General features: G+C 30.3%; 1 long non-coding RNA gene across 6 annotated transcripts; it reads right to left on the bottom strand.

Moving 5' to 3' along the window:
- Positions 1-2,658: 2,658 nt before the first annotated feature.
- Positions 2,659-4,284, bottom strand: LOC135122296 (uncharacterized). Of its 6 annotated transcripts, none has more exons than XR_010279322.1 (8): positions 4,213-4,284; positions 3,803-3,897; positions 3,534-3,653; positions 3,395-3,474; positions 3,249-3,340; positions 3,108-3,193; positions 2,833-3,052; positions 2,659-2,770 (listed from the first exon to the last, which is right to left on the bottom strand). It is a non-coding gene; the product is annotated as an uncharacterized LOC135122296 (long non-coding RNA). The 6 variants fall into 6 exon arrangements; XR_010279323.1 differs by lacking the exon at positions 4,213-4,284 and adding an exon at positions 3,922-4,011 and having other exon boundaries at positions 3,803-3,871; XR_010279321.1 differs by lacking the exon at positions 4,213-4,284 and having other exon boundaries at positions 3,108-3,196; positions 3,803-4,011.
- Positions 4,285-7,328: the final 3,044 nt, after the last annotated feature.

Genomic DNA, 7,328 nt, shown 5'->3' with positions numbered 1-7,328 from the left:
TAAAGTTTTAAAAATCACTTTATTATTATACCAGTCTTTTCATCATTTAGTAAGGATACTGCATTGAGGCGCCTAATAATTGTGAAACACAGGGCAAAACATGAGAAGCTAAACATCTTGCCGAATTCTAGAGGATTAATATATTTTTTTACTATTATTTATATAAATTGAAGTTAAAATAAAATCCATATATAGTTAACTAATACTATAATAATCAAAATAAAGTAAAAATTTTTAAAATGATATATAGGATTTCTTCTTCCTATAAATAGCTACATCTCCATGTTGGTTTTAATAAATGTTATACATGCAAGTAAACAATTTAACAAATAAACCAAAAATAAATTTTTAAAAGCAAAAATTGATAACCTTACCTCTTGGCGTCCGGTAGCGAATAGTATATTGTTAATAACGATCCAAACTTTTATTACTTTAAAAGTTAATAAAGAGAAAGAAATAAAGGATTAAATAAAAAAAAATTATGGTAAAAGCCGAAGTTTAAACTTTATTTGTTTTGTTTAAGAATAATTTTGTTTTAAAAGAATTTAAAAAATTAGAAATACAGGGTTTTTAATTCGAGTTGTCAATGCCTTTTTTCTAAGGGTAAGAAGCGGGGGGAAGTAATTTTTTTAATTTACGTCATATCATTTGTAACTTGTTTCTAAATATAATTACTATTTTATTTATAACAACAAATTTAAGAAAGAAGCTAGTTTGACACACCGAAGTGTTGCTAATTTTATCACTTACTCGGACAAATAAACAAATTGTTTTTTACACTTCCAAGCTTAAATGCAGTCTTTAGTATCCACAGAACTGAAGAAGACAAACTTTGGGGTCAAGAACAGTTAATATAAACTAATATAGATGAACGTCTCTAGGGTGTAGATAACTGTTTTAATAATTTTACTGGCTAATAATACTATTTTAACAATCCAAGTGCTCATAGAGTTGTTAATTTTTTTCCGGAAACAAGTAACATTAACCTATTGTACTTACTAAGGTACAATGACGGGTTGCCACATAAGATAACAGGAATTTTTTTAGGTCTCTCTACGGTTAGGGTTGGCTACCAGTCATTTCATTTAATTCACTCAACAGCCAGCTCATCTTTGGCTTCGGTAAGAACCAATAGAATCCGAATGCAACTCTAGTACACCTCGCGCAAGCTCTTTTCTGCTCAAGCTCAAGGTTACTTGACCCACTGGAACAGATTTGAAACAACAAAAGTCATCAGTGAAGACCTGAACCTCACCAAGCTCTTAGCTAACTTTAGCTCGAGACGATGTGCCCGATCCGCATGCCACGGGGAATTCAGCACTTGCTTCTGGGCTTAAGCTGCTGTGTAGTTTTTGCAAATTTTAAAAGCAGATCTTTCGACCTGTAGATTATCAAGTAATCTTGCAGACATTACTTATAGCCTTCAGAAGCGTCCGAACCTCATTTCAGAGCTTGTAACAGGAAGGGATCATAATCATGACCTAAAGGTTTTGTTGTTCCATAGGTCATTCGATGGCTACATCAGCCAAAGATCATAGGAAGCCTTTTCGATAGTAGAAGGTGACATGAACCGATACTAGATGAGTCTGCACCGATGCGCTAGTCCATCTCCGGATGGCAACCTCTTGCCCTCGTTCAATATTTCTACCTACCTGAGACCGCCAGGAATAACGTACCCGGCAGGCGCGTCTACAAAGGCACGATCTTTTTCTGCGCTTTACGATGACAGCCTAGGGACATAAAGCAAACCTCGCTCTGTCAAAGAGTGTAACGAACTATTACTAAAGCTGCGAGATATAGCTAATGACCAAATGCCAGAAATCGACATGAACCTGCCACTCATATGTCGGCCTACACTGTTGCCTAATCAGGATCTTCAAAGGACGGCTGAACTGATTGCTTACCTCACTGTGACTAAAACAATGGCCAGGTTGCCCACGCGAAGGTAACTAGAAGGAATCTGAATTCCCATTCTCTTATAACGTGTTTATAACGTGTTTTTCGAGTCCTTTATTCGTCTAAATGATTCCTCCAGGTCAAAATAGTATCAGTACCCAAACTTGGTTAATTTTCTTAGGCCAGACCTAAGGGACGACAAAGGATTTGCACAGGATTGACAGAGGATTAAACAAGACCATAGCATTCTAGCCGACCAAAATTCGTCACTAAAGCATTGGTAGTCAATGCAATCAAGGTTATTACAGTGTCCAAGATTATTGAAATGCGTCCGCACAGTTAGTAAGTCAAGAAAGAAGCGAGGTTCCTTCTCAGAAGCAGTGCCATAAATATCTTTTTAGTGTCCACTGACTCAAGGAAACGTACACGATAGCGTTAATGTAGTAGTTAGGCGTGAACTCGTATCCAACAAGGTACATTTTTATAGTCCTTAGTGTTAGCAAACAAATGGCCTAGCGCTAAGCCCAAAAAAGGAAACTATTTTATTTATGTTCGCCTATTAATGAGGGACGTTGTTAGCGTGATAAAAATCTGTATAGTAGCTAATACTATTTGTCTTTTTACGATTTATTAGGCTAAAAGAGAGCACGAAGGGGTCGGGTCACTAATCTAATAAAAGTATACAAAGATGTTTAAACCTCCAATTTTTTTTTTTTTCATATAGACAATTTAGAGTAAACTCATAGATTTCTAGTAGTCAAGAGTAAAAGTCAATACGAGCCTTTTATCTAAGCCAGGATGACGGACCCGTCCACCAAGTCTTCAAACTTTTATTACTTAGTTATCTCCAACGAGTTTAGGCCTATAAATAGAACTATAAAATAATTTTATAACTAGTGAGTGCAGAAGACTAAGATAACAAAATTTTGCTCAGACCTTCGTTAAATACAGCTGTTGACAAAGGTTTGACATAGCTACGCTATTTTAACCCCATATCGTCAGCTAGCATCTCCTCTAAAACATGGGGCATGGTTTGCTCAAAAGTTAGAGGCGCTGCTGTGTAACTAGGTTACATTCGATCACAGTTGTCACTACTAGGGTTAAGTAGTTATTTAAAAATAAAACTAGGGTTTCAAGTTAATGGCTGTTCGAATTTCTGCAATATAAATAATAGGTCAGAGCCGTAAAAACATTATCCCGCATTCTGATACCAAATCCTAGATAAAACAGACATACTAACAGGAGCATTGACATTCTCGAACTTAGAGTCAGTACAAGATTGGGATGTTCATACAAACTTCTGACAAAGTATGAAACAATGGTTTGGAAGAGATGACAGATAGTAACGTTACCGCATAATCTTAAACGAAGGCTTATTCCCTTTGCAGTATAACTAATGACCTCTTTCGGATCATTAACCAAGCTAGTACCATAAGAGTCGAGGCTGGAATAAAATTAGCCAAGAATCCAACCCTTGGCGCCTGAAATCTAAGATTACCACGCTCAACCAAACAGAGAAAGAGGTCCCTAAAGTCACAATTAATTGAAAAGTCGGACTATAGACAAAAGGAACCCAGCCTAGTACATTAGTAAGTAGTAAGAATAAAGATAAGGATAGTATAAAAGACAGGTAAGACTTGTTTATATCTTTGCTCATTTTGCAAGCTTCGTTAATTAAGGAAAACCTTAAAGCAAGCTGAGTAAACCCAAGGCGGCCACAAAAGTTAGCAAGAGAGTTAGACTACTGTTCGATAGACCTGGAATGAAAGTATCTTGATACAAGTAAATTCTTCTAATACAATCATTTTTTGCTTTATTGACACTCTTTATTAAAACAAAAGGCCTTTCTTGTAAGAAAATAAAAGAGAAGACCCGTTACACTAGTAGAGCGAAATATAAAGCTTACATCACTAGAGGAAGGTCTCGTACAGGAAGGAGAATGCGACCCCCTCAAAAGGGCCTGATAATTGTCAGCCTACTGCAGTATGACACTAAACACATCTGAAGGAGAACTATAAGACTTACATGACGATAGCTAAGGAAATCTGTATGATGCATTAAAGGAAGAAGAAAGTTCCACTTTGGTAGAACAAAACTAACGAACATTCTAGAAATACTAAAATCTTGTTCTACCAAAGTAAAACGAAAAAGGATAAAAACAATAGTGTTTTATTAATAAATTCTAAACCTCTTATTTAGATTAATTTAGAAACTTGTTAACTTTTATTATCAATAGCTAAAATTAAATAAACGCTTTAATTATTAGTACATTTTTAAAACCATTTTATAAATTTATAGTAATCTTTAGTTATTTACCATATAAAACTTTTAGTGTTTGTTATATCTTCACTTAATATTTTTTATTCACTTCCAAAAAATATATTATTTATATATTTAATTGAAGTATTATTGTATTCTTCAATACTTTCTTTTAACGTTTGCGTCCTACAATGTCCTCCTCAGATTATCTTTTTAATTCTCTAAACTATTTCTTTGAAATACACAAAAGAGTCCTTCTCTTATTGTCAATAAAAATAAAATATATTTTTATAATTAAGACGGTAACTTTTTTATTTATAAATAACTATTGAGAATCTCTAGTCTTACTTAAATATATATTATATATTAAATAGAGGAAACGAAGACCTAAATTAATAGAATAAAAATCCCGAATTATTTTATTATTGTAAAGTAAAAACTTAATGTTTTTTATATAATTTTATTTTAACTTTTATTCAATATTAAATATAAAACTTAATATTATAAAATAAAAAGTTAAAAAAAAAGTTGAAATGTCTAAAAAATATGCCCCTATTTATAAATCAAGTAAAAGTTTTTTTTAGATTTTTTTTTTTATTTAAACGTAAAGGATATATCTATAATTTTATTATAAGTTTATGTACTAAGGTAATAAAATTTATATTATAAAAGAAAAAGTTTAAAAGATTTATTTATAAAACTTCCAATTTGTATAGTAATATTAAAAATTTATTATGCCATCATAAAACTTTACTTTTTTATTATAAGTTAAAAAATATTAATATTAACAAATATTATACTTTAAAATACAAAATTAAATTTAAATAGTTTGAAAAATATGTCCCTTATATTTATAAAGTAAAAAGTTAACCAGAATTTATATAATTATTTATAATGTAAAAGCTCTAAGGGTTTATAAAAACAATTTTTTATTAAAAGTTGATATAACAAAATATTAAAATATTAAAATGCTTATTATAATAAAGTAAAATTAAAAAACTTATAAAGTCCATAAAATTGCTTTTTTATAATACTTAAAAACAAATATTTACAGATTTATTATCACTAAGTAAAAAGTTTATAAAAATTTTAATAAAAAACAAAAAATTTCGGAATTACGAAGTAAAAGTTGAAAAGAGTATCACATTATATTAAAAAAAAAACTTAATTTTTATAAAAAACGTTAAGAATATTAATATAAAAATATCTTAATATAGAAAAGGATGAAGTTTTTAAGATCTTTATATTACTGTTTTCCTTTTTAAATAAAAAATCTTTAATTTCATTCAGTAGAAGGTAGTGTTAAAATATTTAACTTTATAAAGGTTAAAAAATATTAATATAACTCTTAATCTTTCATAGTAAAAAGTGTAAAAGATTTCTTAGAAAATTGTAAAATTAGCAAAAACAGCAAAAATATATTATTAAAAACATTTATTATTAAAAAGTTTAAATTTTTAAATCGTTAGAAATATGTTATTTTTAAATCTAAAAAAAGCTAGATTATTATTAAAATTACTTTTGAAAACAAATAAATATTTAAGCGTAGTTTAAGCGAAAATACTTTTATAGCATTCTTTAAAAAAATATTATTGACTTCAAGGAAAGCAAAAGATTAGGGATTGTTTATATTAAAACTTCAAATATCAGAATTATTATTAATCCAAATAAAGAAAATAATAAATTTTTTCACTAAATAAAGTTAAAAAACATAAAATTTAATAATAAACTTTTTTAAGTATTCTTTTAAAATAAAAAATAACAGTAAACTGATGTTTAATAGCAATAAAATATTCAAAAAAAAATTAAATTTATAATATATTCTAAATTAATATGAAAGTAAATAAAATATAATGCTCTGTTCGTAATGTCAGAAGCCTTCAAGAGTATGTTGGGATATTGTGAAAATCCGTGCAAATTTAGCTACTCCTCAACTTGTGTACGTTAACGAAAGATACCTGAATATATATATATGATATGTCTCGTGACACCTGCCTTAAAGGAACATAAACTGTCTGCGAGGCCCACACAACAGTTTTGTGTGCGCCCGAGTTTACGCCGGGGTTTAGGGTGTGGCAATTGGTTTAGTACCCTTGTATTTTTGTCTGACGGGACAAAAAAACACCGTTAATGGTTATTATTTTTCATTGACCCATCTTCGTTACTTCTCAGCGGATGCTATAATGCTGTAGTTATTTACTTTGTTGGGGGAAGAGGTGAGACTGTCATCCTTAAGCCCGCTGAGCTTTAATAACCCATCTGGGTGTCTATCAGCAACTATCGGTTTAATGTACTTCGTCAAATCTTGCTGTATTTTAATACTTTCCTGCTTGACACTTATTACGGATCTTAAAGCTTTCAACTTTTTTATCTGTCTTTAAGTATTTCCGCCTTCCCTTCCTGTTGAAAACAAAGGTGCGCTTCGGCTCATCGGAATTACTTCTCTCTTTAGAAGGCTGGTTTATAAGTGTTTAAAAAACGATAACGTTTATAAAAGTTAAGCTGAAATATGACGTGTTGAATGCTTGGATACAATGGACATTAAAGTTCACAAATAAAACTTTAACTTCTTCTAATACTTTGGATTTGAATATATTTAACGAAAAAATTCTCATGGGATCGTAAGTATTATAATTTTATTTATGTTGTTCTGACAAAACAAAGTTTTGACAATTGACACACGCAGTAACGGTTTAATATCCGGTTTACATTTTGAAAAGCTCTTCCATTAAAACTTTGGCTAACTCGAAACTTTCTTAAATTCATAAGTGATGCTGTTAGCTTGTATTCATGACCTATGACCTTAGTATTCTTCTGCATCTCCCTTCCCACATTATCATAAAAACCAAAGTCCTTGCTTTTACAGAAATTACGTAGCCCTTTGTTTAATAAATTTATAGTGAGGTAACATACATTACTTAGATGGTTTTGATGCCCATCATATACTTAGAATGCTCTCACCAAAGCAAGATTTTATTATATAGCTCTATTTAATCACTATGAATCCGCTCATAACAACCTAGAGTTTTCGAGAAATTCCTTGGGTTGAACCTAAACTCTGCTTGAACAATTTCATTATTTTTGTAGAATTTTTAAATTTTTTCCAATATGAAGTGCTTTTCAGGGTTAAAAATTATGAAACCTTAAAATTATTATCAGAAATAAAAGATCTA

This window comes from Zophobas morio, unplaced genomic scaffold, assembly GCF_036711695.1.
Source record: "Zophobas morio isolate AGI-343-1 ecotype UQ-CSIRO unplaced genomic scaffold, CSIRO_AGI_Zmor_V1 ptg001073l, whole genome shotgun sequence".
Classification (NCBI taxonomy): Eukaryota; Metazoa; Arthropoda; class Insecta; order Coleoptera; family Tenebrionidae; genus Zophobas; species Zophobas morio.
Note: the sequence above shows the minus strand (reverse complement) of the source record. Positions and strands in the feature narration are given on the sequence as shown.